The 14972-nt window shown below is 41.7% G+C and overlaps 1 pseudogene; it reads right to left on the reverse strand.

The window, feature by feature from the left end:
- Positions 1-1052: 1052 nt before the first annotated feature.
- Positions 1053-1442, reverse strand: LOC118710757 (annotated as a pseudogene).
- Between the last annotated feature and the right edge of the window lie 13530 nt (positions 1443-14972).

Genomic DNA, 14972 nt, shown 5'->3' on the forward strand with positions numbered 1-14972 from the left:
TGATATATTGATAAACCAAAAAGCCAAGTGCAGAACAGTGTGGAAAGTATAGACAAAAGTCTACTTGTATGGGGGTAGGGCTAGGATGTATATGTTTTTGCTTTATGTATAAAAACTATCTCTAGAAGAACACAGAGAAATTTGTAACATTGATACTTCAAAGAACTGAGTAGCTGGTAAGATGGAGACCTCACTGTATGCTGTTTGTATCAATTGTGTTTAGAACTACATAAAACATTTCAAAGGGTAAATTTTAATTGAAAAGATTGATAATTAAGCTATAACAAAATAAGCATAACCCATAACAATAGTTTTTTTTTAAATAATATGATTTGTTTTTCCTTTGATGAAATAGTAAATAACAAAAATTGTGGAGTTATATGTCTCACCTTAACACCTGGACATTTTAAAGCTCTCTTTACAATAACATTGAATCAAAGAAAAATCTAGGAGAAGATTCAAGACCAAACTGCAAACTGTACAGAAGGTAGATATTATGAAATTTCTAGATAGTTTTATGGTCTCAGAGTGTCTCTCCACAGATTGCTTATGAGTTGCAAGGAGCAAAAGAGTATACATAGAAGAAACCAGAAGACACCTTGAGGGGATGATCAAAATCAGCATCACCAATCAGAGACAGACAAGACATCTTGTGGTACCCTGAAAAGGACACAAATCTCTTATAGGAACATAAAACCAGATTCTAATCAAGGAGAAATCCAAATTCTAATAACTGGCCTGTACTATTTAAAAAATGTCAATATTGCCAAAACCGGTTTGGCTCAGTCGATAGAGCGTCGGCCTGTGGATTGAAGGGTCCCAGGTTCGATTCTGGTCAAGGGCATGTACCTTGGTTGCGGGCACATCCCCAGTGCGGGGTGTGCAAGAGGCAACTGATCAATGATTCTCTTTCATCGATGTTTCGAACTCTCTATCCCTCTCTCTTCCTCTCTGTAAAAAATCAATAATATATATATATATATAAGATATATATATATATATAATATATATATATATATATATATATATATATATATATATATATATATATATTGAAATACAACTTCCATTTATTTTCCCCCAGAGAACTTTTCTTCACTCTTTAAAGACTTAGTCCCTTACATGGGCTTTGGTGGAGGTCGTGGTGCAGGCCTAAATCAGGGTGGGGGTGTTCAGTCCTTTCGGGCTTCACGAGACCAATTCCTGACTACCTTGCACACAGTAGTGCAGCTTCACATACAGCTTTGGAAGCCCAGGCATTGAAGACACTAGCTTCGGAGATGTCCCTGACGGCTGCAGCCTCCACTATGTTTCAAATGACAAACTTCTTAATGGCCTTGTCCTTGGGTACGCACCGGGCGCAGTTGGTGCAACGAATAGGCTGCACATGGCCTCGGGCTTCTTTGGCACAACCGTTATTCCTTCTTTTCTTGGTCATCTTGGAAATGAGGACCCGAGAGAGCTCAATAAAATATATTTTTTAAAAATGTCAATGTTATGAAAAGCGGACTGTTCCCCATTAAAAGAGACTAAACAGACATAACATTTGCATTCAGTATGTCTTCCTGGACTGGGTTTTGCACTAATAGGAAAATTAATATTACAAAGGATATTATTGGGACAATTCACAAAATCAAATTATGGATTGTAGATTAGATAAATGTAATGTACCGATGGCTCTATCTGACATATTGTTCTTCAGAAGTACACGTAATTATAGTAAGAGTAAAGGAATGTGCATGCAACTTACTCTCAAATGGTTGACAAAAAATAAGCATGCATAATTATACATCCTATATAATGAAGAGGTAATATGCAAATTGACTGTCTCTCAATACACAAGATGGCTGCCCCCATGTGGACACAAGATGGCTGCCACAAGATGGTTGGCAGGGGAGGGCAGTTGTGGGCGATCAGGCCATCAGGAGAGGGCAGTGGGGAGGGACTAGGCCTGAAAAGAGAGGGCAGTTGGGGGTGACCAGGCTAGCAGGGGAGGGCAGTTGGGGGTGACCAGGCTGGCAAGGGGAGGGCAATTAGGGGCAATCTGGCCAGCAGGGGAGCAGTTAGGCATCAATCAGGCTGGCAGGAGAGTGGTTAGAGGTGATTAGGCTGGCAGGCAGAAGCGGTTAGGGGCAATCAGGCAGGCAGGCAGGCAGTCGAGCAGTTAGGAACCAGCAGTCCTGGATTGTGAGAGGGGTCCTAGATTGGAGAAAGTGCAGGCTGGGCTGAGGGACATCCCCCAACCGCCATGAATTTTGTGCACTGGGCCTCTAGTGCATAAATATGTATACATATATATAGTGAATTATAAAGCAAATGTGGCAAAATGTCAAAATTTGATGGATTCATTGTGAATGTACTATTGACACTAATTACTCACTTTAAAAATGGTTAATTTTATATTATGTGAATTTCACCTCAATGAAAAACAAAGGATGGATTTGAGTTAAGGGTATAAAAGGTATCCAAAATTTCTCTGTACTGTTCTTAGAAGATTAAAATCATTTCAAAATAAAAAGTTAAAGAATTTCTATATATCAGTTAAGGTCCAGGAACATAGAAACCATAGTAGGTAATTCTACAGAGAGAATTTTATTTGGAAATTAAATTAGTGATTCAGACAGTAAAGGACTGAAAAGCAAAGGGGCAAGGTGGTGACTCCGAGGTAATGCCTGCAGTAGCAGCTACCTTACTCCAGGAGAGCTACTATGGCAGCGAGGAGACTCAATGGGAGTAGCTTAGGGGGCGGCTTAGGGAGCCTGGAAAAGAATCTGGAGGCTCTGGGCATCTGCTGTTGGCCCTGCCAGGGCAAAGAGGCATTGCTGGCCAAAGTTCCAGCTTCCTCCTCCTGCCTTCAAGTCTCCTCTAGTGTCCCCTGTTGCAGAACCGAACAGCAGCCAGCTGACAAAGATGCCATGTAATTTGAAGAATTCTATCCTCACATCACAAAGCTCAGCATGGAGTTTTCAAAACCACTGGCAAATAGGACACAAGGTACTTGGAAAGTAATTTTTAATGGGTTTGAAGGTGACAGACGGTATAGGTTAATAACAGACATACTCTACATATCAGAATTCTGAGATCTTATTTAATACTAGAGGCCCGATGCATGAAATCTGTGCAAGAGTAGGCCTTCCTTCCCCCGGCTGCTGGCACCAGCTTCCCTCTGGCACTCACTTCCTTCTGGCACCAGGACATAGGCTTCCCTCTGGCACTCACTTCCTTCTGGCACCAGGACATAGGCTTCCCTCTGGCACTTGCTTCCTTCTGGCACCCACCTGGCTTTATCCGGAAGGTGGTCCAGAAGGATGTCTAGTCTAATTAGCATATTATGCTTTTATTATTTATAGACGAGAGGCCTGATGCACAAAATTTGTGTAAGGGGCTTGGCCCTTGCAGGACTGCCTGCCTAGCCCTCAGCCCCAGCTTCGTCTGGAAGGTCATTCGGCTGTCCAGTGTAATTAGTATATCACCTTTTTATTATTATAGATATATTGTGGATTGATTAACATTGAATTTATGTCCAACAATGCTATAACTCATACCCAAATGAAGCTCATCTAGCACATGTATTTTCTCCTTAAGGTTCATCACAGTCTTTTTTCTTTTCTTTAAAAAAAAAAAAAATATATATATATATTTTATTGATTTTTTTACAGAGAGGAAGAGAGAGGGATAGAGAGTTAGAAAAATCGATGAGAGGGATAGAGAGTTAGAAACATCATCAATCAGCTGCCTCTTGCACACCCGCTACTGGGGATGTGCCCGCAACCAAGGTACATGCCCTTGACCGGAATCCAACCTGGGACCTTTCAGTCTGCAGGCAGACACTCTATCCACTGAGCCAAACCGGTTTTGGTACAATCTTTTTTCATGTAGGAACAATAGGCAATACTTAGCACTTGATGTGTATGTGTGTGTGTTTTTTTTGTTTATTTGTTTGTATTTTTTTTGGGGGGGGGCATAAACAGAAAAATCACCAGCAAAAACACACAAAAATGTGGACAATGTGCAACTAAATAGATCTTGGAAAGGACACTTATTTATCGCATGAGAGCTAAAATAAGAAGGCAGATTGTCCCTTATTCTGTCTCCGTGGGGAACAACAGGCACATCAGCCAATTCAACTTTTTGCCATTCTGTGCAAGGCTGAAATGGCTGCTCAAGTGTCTGAGGATCACGGTTTATAAGCGCGGCAGACAGTTCTCACATGGCTCCTAGTGACCCTTGGACTTTTCTCCTTAATGACTCACTTCTAAGGAACAGAATATGGCAAGAGTGATGGATTGAAACTTCTCTCACGAGGTTACTGTAGGAGAGGAAAAAAACCCTTTTGCTTCTAAATTCTCAGCAGAAGCCTCTGTAATAAAGGCACAGGTTAACAAAAGAAAAACAAACCGAGATATTAATGTCAATATCTTATGTGTACATGGGAAGGACTCAGGAAAAGAGTAAGTCAAAGACACGGCTTAGGCCCTGGCTGAAGTGGTTCAGTTGGTTGGTGTTGTCCCATGCACCAAAAGGTTTCCAGTTCAATTCCAGTCAAAGGCACAAACATGCCTAGGTTGTAAGCTTGATCCCTGGTAGTGAAACAGGAATTTTTTGGGGTGAAAAAGACAGGTTTTAGGAAATTTTAGAAATTTTGGAAATTAAGGGGACAAAATTAATGGAGGAACACAGGACTGCAGAGCAGCAGAAGGTATATTTCCCTGGAATAGGGAAGCTGAAAAGCTGTGAAAGGTACATTTCCATAGAATGAGGAAGCTGGGAACAGCAAAAGGTCTATGTTTACAAAATAAAGAGGAAGAAGCCCTTCATCCAGAAGAAGAAGAAAGCCCAAAGGGAATAGGAAATCAATAAGGAAGGAGGGAGAACCTCACCTGTCCTGTGTGAGGTTCAACCTTTGAGCCTAGCAGTTACTATAGTAACCAGTGTAAGGGAAAAGTGACCAATCAGAGGGGATAGCAAGGCACCAGGATCTGCAGCCTTTATAAGCCATAGGGAAAAGGAACTCCGTGGGACCCATTCCGCCTCCCCACGTGGGAGTCTGTACTTGTTCTTTAGTAAATTTCCACCTTTGCCATACCATCTTCTGTTTGTGGATTTATTCTTCGATTCTGGTGGACTAAGAATTTGGGTTCCAATCCAAAAATTTGATTTCAGTAGGCCGAGTGCAGGGGGGCAGCCAATTGATGTTAGCTCTCACATTGATGTTTCTTTCTCTCCCTTTCCCTTATTTTCTCTCTAAAAATCAATAAAATATATATTTTTTAAAAAGGTGGCTTATAACTGTGGTCTATATAGTACCTTCCAGGAAGAGCTATAAATTTGTAGAGGAATGATAGGACAAAAGTCATTTTAGCCTTCCAAGCGTAGGAAGGTAAATATGTAGGAAACTAATGGAAGAGTAAGACTAGTTAGTAAAGTGTCTTATGGAGGAGCCATCTCCAAGTGATACAAGTATGAACTGATAAACTTTTGTCCTTCCTGAAAGGAAAAGAGGGATACCTTTACTAACTAGTCTTACTTTTAGGCAAATACAGGGAGGGCAGAGGGGTTTTCTAGTATTTGTTCTAAATTGCCTTCAGTTCAAAATAATTTTTATATCAAAGGGCCATATTTGGGGGGGACATTTTGGTTTCCTTCTGTGAGTTTCATCTTACTGGTATTTTTTATTCTTCTTTTATGCCTGCTCCGATGGAGAAGGCTGCCTGTCAAGGAACTGACAGCAAACCTCGGACCAATAGCGCACAAGGAACTGAATTCTACCAACACCACTGAGTGAACTTGAAGATGGTACTAGTCCAATTGAACCTGGAGTTGTCTTTGATCAACACCTTGATTGACATTTTGTGATAGCTCCTGAAATAGAGAGGCCAGTGAAGTCTGGATTTCTGACACATTGAAACTGTGAGATAATAAATGTATGCTTGCTTTTTAATTGACTTTGAGAGGAAAAAAGATATACATATACAAATATACATATATATATATATATATATATATATATATATAGAGAGAGAGAGAGAGAGAGAGAGAGAGAGAGAGAGAGAGAGAGAGGAACATTGACTTGTTGTTCCATTCATTTATGCATTCATTGGTTGATTCTTAAATGTGTCTTGACCCTGGATTGAACCCACAATCTTGGTGTATTGGGACAATGCTCTAATCCAGTGGTGGGCAAACTTTGAGAATGGAAATATGAAAAAGGGGCTCCTTTTCCCCTTTGCACTTAGGGAACTTGTAGAAAGATTAAAATTGGGAAATATAGGTACTGAAGACAGAAACTTAATGGCAGAGTTTGTGTAGCAGTTTGTGTGTTTCACCACTCCCAAGCTGTTGTCTCTTCTACCTAATGCACACCTGAGAATTCTAACACCCCACACCTGGTGGCTGTGCTGAGAGTCCAGCCTGCAGGCTGGGACCACGGGGCCTCCCTTCCCACAGGGAAGGGCCTTGTCACCTTGGTTTGCTAATCTTAACTTCTGATGCAGGGGGGGACATCCCAGGGTCAGAGTTCATATCTCCTAACCAATATTGACCTTGCATTGCACTGCAAAGACAACACTGGAAAGTGTTTTTGTTCTAAAAAAGGCGCAGATCCACAGTCACCCTGGCTCCATGTCAACTCCTGACTCAAGAGGTCATCAGGTTATTTTGTCCTATTCTCTCCTGTCCCAGCTTGGGACAAGGGCCGATCTGTGGGGAAACTGAGTGCAATTCCTGGTCCCGGAAGAGGATGAGGAGGGGCCCCTGAACTATATGAAGGTTTGGAGAGGAGCCTGGGGATTGGGATTTTGCTTTGACACCAGGACCTAGACAGGGAGGTGAGGCTCACAGGGAAGGAATGAGGCCGAGACCACCATCAGAGAGACTTCAGATGTCCCGTGTAGTTTGCTTCTTCAGGGTTGAGTGGCTGACACAATCTCATGTTGAGAGGTGAGATCAGGGCATCCTCAGGTTTTCTCTGTGAACTATCCCAACTGGTTAACACTTCCTGAGGGCTTACTGTGTGACTGGCACCAGTCTACTGATGTGCTTGCTTTTTAAAAAAATTTAAATTCTTTATTGTTTAAAGTGTTACATTATTCTCCTTTTTCCCTCATTGACCTCTCCCCTGCCGCCCACACCCCAGCACATGCTCTCACCCCACCCCTCCCATTTATGTCCCATTGGTTTTGCTCCTATGCATGCATACAAGTCCTTTGGTTGATCTCTTACCCCCTCACCCCTCACCTTCCCTCATAGGTTGGGACAGACTGTTTGATGCTTCTATAACTCTGGTTCTATTTTTGTTCATCAGTTTATGTTGTTCATTATATTACACAAATAAGTGAGATTATGTGATATTTTTATTTCTTCGACTGGCTTATTTTGCTTAGCGTAATGCTGTCCAGTTCCATCCATATTGTTGCAAATGTTAAACGTTCCTTCTTTTTTACCCCAGCGTAGTATTCCATTGTATAGATGTACCACAATTTTCTAATCCACTCATCTGCTGATGGCACTTAGGCTGTTTCAAAAGCTTAGCTGTTGTAAATTGTGTTGCTATGAACATAGGGGTGTGTATATTCTTTCTGGTTGGTGTTTCTGATTTCTTGGGATATATTCCTAGAAGTGGGATTACTGGGTCAAATGGGAGTTCCATGTTTAATTTTTTGAGGAAATTCCATACTGTTCTCCACAGTGGCTGCACCAGTCTGCATACCCATCAACAGTGCATGAGGGTTACTTTTCTCCACATCCTCTCCAGCACTTGCTTGTTGATTTGTTGATGTTGACTATTCTGACAGGTATGAGATGCTACCTCATTGTTGTTTTGATTTGTATCTCTTGAATGATTAGTGACTTTGAGCATGTTTTCATTTGTCTCTCAGCCTTCTGTATATTTTCTTTTGAAAAGTGTCTATTTAGGTCCTTTGCCCATTTTTTTGATTGGATTGTTTATTTTCCTTTTGTTAAATTGTATGAGTTCCCTATAATTTTGGAGGTTAAACCTTTATCAGAGATAACATTGGCAAATGTCTGCTATTTTGCTGCCTATGGCTTCTTTTAGGATTTTTATGGTTCTTTTATCCATTTTGAGTTTATTTTTGTGTATGGTGTAAGTTGGTCTAGTTTAATTTTTTTGCATGTATCTGTCCAATTTTCTCAACATCATTTATTGAAGAGACTTTCTTGAGTATATTAGATTTTCTTGCCTCCTTTGCTAAGTATTAATTGAGCATATGGTTTGGGTCAATTTCTGGGTTCTCTGTTCTGTACCATTGGTCTATATGGCTGTTCTTATGCCAGTACCAGGCAGTTTTAAGAACAGTGACTTTTACAATAGTATAACTTGATATCTGGTATTGTGACCCGTCTAACTTTGTTCTTCTTTCTTAAGATTGCTGCAGTTATTTGGGGTCTTTTTTTATTCCAGATGAATTTTTGGAGCGTTTGTTCCAGGTCTGTAAAGTATATTGTTGGTACTTTAATGGGGATTGCATTGAATCTCTATATTGCTTTGGATAGGATGGACATTTTAATGATGTTGAACATGGTATACTCTTCCATTTGTTTAAATCTTCCTCTATCTCTTTTTTCAGCATCCTGTAATTTTCCGAGTACAGATCCTTTACCTCTTGGTTAAATTTATTTCTAGGTATCTTAACTTTTTTTTTGTTGCAATGGTAAATGGGATTGTTTTCATTATTTTATTTTTAAAAAATATATTTTATTGATTTTTTACAGAGAGGAAGGGAGAGAGATAGAGAGCTAGAAACGTCAATGAGAGAGAAACATCGACCAGCTGCCTCTTGCACACCCCCTAACGGGAATGTGCCCACAACTAATGTACATGCCCCTGACCGGAATTGAACCTGGGACCTAGACCAATGCTCTATCACTGAGCCAAACCGGTTTCGGCCATAGCTTCTACATTTAAAATATATATATATATTTTATTGATTTTTTTACAGAGAGGAAGAGAAAGGGATAGTTAGAAACATCTATGAGAGAGAATCATCGATTGGCTGCCTCTTGCACATCCCCAACGGGGAATGTGCCCACAACCAAGGTACATGCCCTTGACCAGAATGAACTGGGGACCTTTCAGTTTGCAGGCCAACGCTCTATCCACTGAGCCAAACCGGTTTTGGCTAGATTGTTTTTTTTGTTTCTCATTTTGTGAGTTCATTATTAGTGTATAAAAAAGTAGATTTCTGTGTGTTAATTTTGTATTCTGCTACATTGCTGTATTCATTTATTGAATCTAGTAGTTTTTTGATGGAGTCTTTAGGATTTTCTATGTACAGTATTGTGTCATCTGTGATTAATGACAATTTTACTTCTTTTCCAATTTGGATGCCTTTTATTTCTTCTTCTTATCTGATCACTATGGCTAGCACTTCCAGTACTATGTCGAACAGGAGTGGTGAAAGTGGGTATCCCTGTATTGTTCCTGTTCTTAAGGGAAATGGTTTTAGTTTTTGCCCATTGAGTATGATGTTAGCTGTAAGTTTGTCATATAAGGCTTTTATATTGAGGTATGATCCTTTTATTCCCACTTTGCTGAGAGTTTTTATCAAGAAAGGGTGTTGGATTTTGTCAAATGCCTTTTCTGAATCAATTAATATGATTATGTGATTTTTGTCTCTCAGTTTGTTTATGTGATGTATCATGTTTATTGATTTTCGGATATTGCACCAGCCTTGTATTCCTGGAATAAATCTCACTTGGTCATTACATCTTTCTAATGTAAGCTGGATCCGATTTACTAGAATTTTGTTGAGAATTTTAGCATCTATAGTCATCAGGGATATTGGGCTGTAATTCTCTTTCTTTATAGTGTCTTCGTCTGGGTTTGCAATTAGGGTAAGACAGAAACTTAATGGAAGAGTTTGCATAACAGTGTAGAGACCTGTTTCACCGCTCCCAAGTCATTGTCTCCTCCATGTAATGCACACCTGAGAATTCTAACCTCCCATGCCTGTGGCTGTGCTGAGATCCGGATTGCAGACTGGGACCTCAGGGCCCCACTTCCCACAGAGAAGGGCCCTGGGGCCTTGGTTTGCTAATCTTACCTCCACATTACCCACAATAGGGATGGAGCCTGCAACCTGGGCATGTGCCTGACTGGGAATGGGACCATGACCTCTTGGTTCTTAGGTTGAGGTTCAACCACTGAGCCAAACCGGCCCAGCCAGAATAATTTTCTTAAATGGCCTGTCTGCTTGAAAGATCAAGGGACAAACCCCTTAACAGGGCTCAAAAGATCCTTCATGCTCTGGCCTCTGCTCTCCACTCCAGCTTCATCCAGCCTTTCCTGTGCCCCGCCTGACCTTGCCCTCCAGCCCAGCTGACTCACTGGTATTCCTTACCTAGACCAGGGCCTCTCTCCACACCTCTGCCTGTACACTCACCTGCCTGAAATACCCTCCCCAATCCTCTTCCAGAAAGCCTTTCCAGGACCCCAAAATCTGGGTTGATTTTTGTGGTACTTGGGACCTGAGCATAGCACCTACCATATAGTAATATGTTTACATGCCATCTTCCCTCACTGAACTTAGAGCTCCTTGGGAAAGACTGTCTACTTTATCCTTCCTGGAATTGCTGGTGTAGCTTACAAAACCTTCAGGCATGCACGCAATAAGCCTTCATAAATAGTTTCTGAATGACGGTGTGAATGAGGACATTTTGCACATTTTACCATAGAAGTGAAGAGAAAGAAGTCATTCACGAGGGCTTGGCGTGTCTTTTGGAGAATGTGACGTTTCAGACCTGTTTCTTGGGAGGGCCCAGGCTTGGCAGAGGTTGTGCATCTTGGCAAGTAGATTTCTAGAGGTGAAGGTGAGCTTGGGAAGCTGAGGAGGAGGAGGATGAGGGGGGGAAGCTTGCCCAGATTGAGGAGTGGCTGCAGGCAGGAAACTTTCAAGAAAATAAAAGTTTTTAACCCACCTTGCTGAGGTGCATGAGCCTTAATTATTAAGGTATCAGAAAACTGTTGAAGACAGTACATAGTTGGGCTTCTCATATGGATGGGACCATTAGAAGGCCATTCTCCAGAAGAGCCACTTCTGAATGTGTTGTAGGCAGGTGTATGACCCATGTGATGTGATCCATGTGATGTGACCCATGAGGTCAGACCAAACCTGGGCTCAGCAACCTCGGTACTAGGGTTCTGGCTAGGAAATAATTCAGAGTCCAGATCCAAACTATAAGAAAACATTGAGTAAATTTCAGAGGTAGAAAAAGTAATTCCTAGACGAAATGAGCTTAGGAAAAAAGTTCTAGAGGTAAAGAAAGGGCCTTTGGAGCTTGTGAGAGAGGAAACTACTGGTCATGTGCCCAGCGAGTGGGGAGGGGAAGGAAAAGGGAAATGGAGAGGGAAAGGAAAGGCATGGGCATACTCCTTGAAGGGAGAGGGACAGGGTCCTCCATCTTAAGGGTTTTAAGGATGGAAGGATGGAGATGTAAGGAAAGGTTCCAGGAAAAAAAAAAAATATATATATATATATATTAAAAAAATATATATATATATATATTAAAAAAAAATATATATATATATATATAATTTTATTAAATATATTTTTATTGATTTCAGAGAAGTAAGGGTGTTATGCCCAGACTTCATGATCCCCAAGGACCACCAGGGAGCCCAGTCCAATGCAATTAACAAAAGAGCCTCTTCCATGCTAGCAAGGGCTCCTCCCACTCATGCCGGCAGCATGGCGGAAGAAAGCGAATTTAGCCCGGCCTGGGGGTTTTACTCCGGTGGTGATGCCACTGCTTTGGCTGACCCTGATTGGTTGGGTGAGGGCTAGGGTCCAGTTACACAAAATGGAGAATAACTCCGCCCTGCCCTACAGTGGAGTCAGGCTTCTAGTCAGGAGTTCGCCTCGCCCTGCCCTGCTCTCTCAAGGGAAAGGGAGAGAGAGATAGAAACATAAATGACGACAGAATCATTGACTGGCTGCCTCCTGCATGCCCCAAATGAGATGAAGCTGCAACCTGGGCACAGAAACAAACCGTGGCCTCCTGCTTTATGGGATGAAGCTCAAGCACTAAGCCAGGCCAGCCAGCCCCAGGGAAAGATCTCAATAAAATACTGAGTATCCTTCCAGGTGTGTCCTTTCAGGGTGTGGCCTCCGCTGATTGGTTGGCTGGCACCAGAGCAGGGGTCATTATTCAATGTAGCTGGTCCTGAGGTCAGCCACGGCTGGTTTTGTTGCTTTTCTGGACCTGGAGCTAAAATACAACTGAGGCCTAGATGCAATCTCTATGGAGGAAAGGTCTCCGGGTCCAAACTGCAAGATCAGCAGTAAGGTAGGAGGGGATAGGTCACCCTGGGGGCAAGGCCCCACCCTACAATTACTAGGCTCCTGGAGCTTTCCAACCTGTGACCTCTATATCTGGTCCATCTTTCTCCTTACTCTGCTCTTGTCTAACTGCCTACAGCAATTCACCATCTGTGGTGGTGTCAACACTCACCCTTGTAAGAAGCAAGTAGAATTGTTCTTTCTTCATTTGGGCATGGCTGCTTTGAGATGGTCCAGACTGTCCCAGGGAGGAAGAAGGTCTCTGAGAATAGGGGAAGCATTAGCCCAAGGGTAGGTGGGGTGAACTCCCAGAAAGCCAAGTGGCAGAAGACATCCCTGAATCTTCAGGATTCTGCATCTCCTAGGCCCTTTTAAAGCTGCAAGGGGCATCTTCATTGCTTGTCTTAATCTTGTTGACTCCCCAGGGCTAGTTCTTTGATTGCTGTGCTTCAGAATATTTGCATATGAATGAGATACAAGGGGATAATAGTTACCTTTCAGGACCAGAACTGGACAAGGATTGACCTTCAACTCTTCCAGAAATCTCTACAGCAACTTCATGTGGTGGTGAGTTCTTTCAGAGGATGGGCTGGGTGGGGCTCAAACCTTTTATTCTCTGTCAACTGGTTTTAGGCTGAGCGGAGATAGGGGAGGATGAAATTTCTCTTTTACGTAGGCATCCCTGTCCCCTTCATTCTTGCCCTGCACTCTGTCACTTCACTCCACCGTGGCCTGTGCTCCCACTGAGTCAGCAACCCTTCTCCTCCAGTTGCCACCAGGCACAGAAGGTCACCAGGTTGGAAAGCCCCAGGTGCCTAGCAGTGGACAATCCATTGTAGAGTGGGACCTTGCCCCCAGGGCTAGAGTTTTTGTGATTGTTCCTGGTCAGTGATGGCTTTCTGATGCCAAATCTCTTCCCTGAATTTTAGCCAAAAAATGGGGACCCTTCAGTGACAGAAATAAATATATATATAATATACGTTATATATTGAATTATATATATATAAGAATTATATATATATAAGAATTATATATATATATATTGAATTATATATATAAGAAATATATATATATATTGATTTCAGAGAGGAAGGCAGGGGGAGAGAGAAATTAGAAACATCAGTGATGAAAGAGAATCATTGATTGGCTGCCTCCTGCACACCCCACATTGTGGATGAAACCTGTAACCCAGGCAAGTGCCCTTGATCGGAATCGAACTCGGGACCATTCAGTTTGCAGGCCAACACGCTATGAGAGAAAACATTCTTAAGCCCTGGCTGGGTAGCTCATATGATTAGAGTGTCGTCCCGACATACCAAGGTAGTGCATTTGATTTCTGGTAAGAGCAAAGACAAGAATCAACCAATGAGTGCATGAGTGGGTGGAACAACAAGTTGATCTCTCTCTTTCTCTCTCTCCCTCCCTCCCTCTCCTCTCTCCTTCCCTCCCTTTCTCTCAAATGAACAACAAAATTAAAAATGAAAAAGAATGCTTAAACATAATTGCAAAGAAAACTGGGGACTATATATATATACACACACACCATATGTCTTTCCCAAATTGGGCCTCATGGAAGAAAGATTGCTCATCACTAATCCATGCTCAGTTTACTACCTTCTCAAGGTTTCAGGGAGAGCCACACAGGTCCTTTAGTACTCAAGATTGTGAGATCCTTAAAGCTGGAAACTGTGTCATATTTATCCCTGGAGTGGCCACACAGTTGACATTCAGTACACATGTTTGTATATTTAGAAGAGAAGTCTCCCATCACACCCTTCCCTTTCTGCATAAATCATAGACTTGGGTCTTGCCCATGCCAAACCAAACCAAACCAAATAAGTGTCACATAGTCTGTCATCTTCCTTGCCTCACTTTCATTTCCCCCTCTCATCGGCCATAGCTACTGTTTTTTTCTCTGTCTTTCTAGAAAAAGAGGAATAGCTAGTTCCACTCTATTCCCCACATTATGAAATCCACTGTCAGTTTCCATTACTCACAGAAATTGTACTCATCACATTCATCAGTAGCTTCTTCGTTGAGAAACCAGATGGACCTTGTTTAGTCTCTTAGCATGGGTTGTTCTTTGTTTTTCATTTTGATATGCTTCCATCAAGGCTTCAACAACACAGATAAAGACAAATACTGTATGAATTCACTTAAATGTGGAATCTGAATAAAACCAAACTCATAGGAACAGAGCATAGAACGGGGTCTGTTGTGGCTAGGGTTGGGGGTTTGTGAGGGTAGGGGAAATGGGGCGATGCTGGTCAAAGGGTACAAACTTCTAGTTATAAGATGGACAAGTTCTGGGAATCTAATGAACAACATGGGAACTATAACTAACAATAGCAGAGTTGTTATGAGGGTTAAGTTACTGTAATTCTTTAAAGGGCTTAGGAAAATGCCTAGCATATAATCCCAACACTTTGTGATAGTGAAGATGATAATGAAGACAAAGAGAATAATGATGATGATTTATATTAGTGATGTGTGCCTGGGTTTAAAACCTGATGATCCTGCTCATAATCTGTTTGAATATGTTTATAAGAGTTTGAATATGTTTCTATAGTTCTCTTGGCCTTAGCTTCCTCATCTGTAAATGTAATCACCGCACAGGCAATACATATGTATCACATAAGATTGTTATGGGGAATAAATAAGATCATGTATAGT

Source organism: Pipistrellus kuhlii, unplaced genomic scaffold (assembly GCF_014108245.1).
Source record: "Pipistrellus kuhlii isolate mPipKuh1 unplaced genomic scaffold, mPipKuh1.p scaffold_m20_p_1, whole genome shotgun sequence".
Classification (NCBI taxonomy): Eukaryota; Metazoa; Chordata; class Mammalia; order Chiroptera; family Vespertilionidae; genus Pipistrellus; species Pipistrellus kuhlii.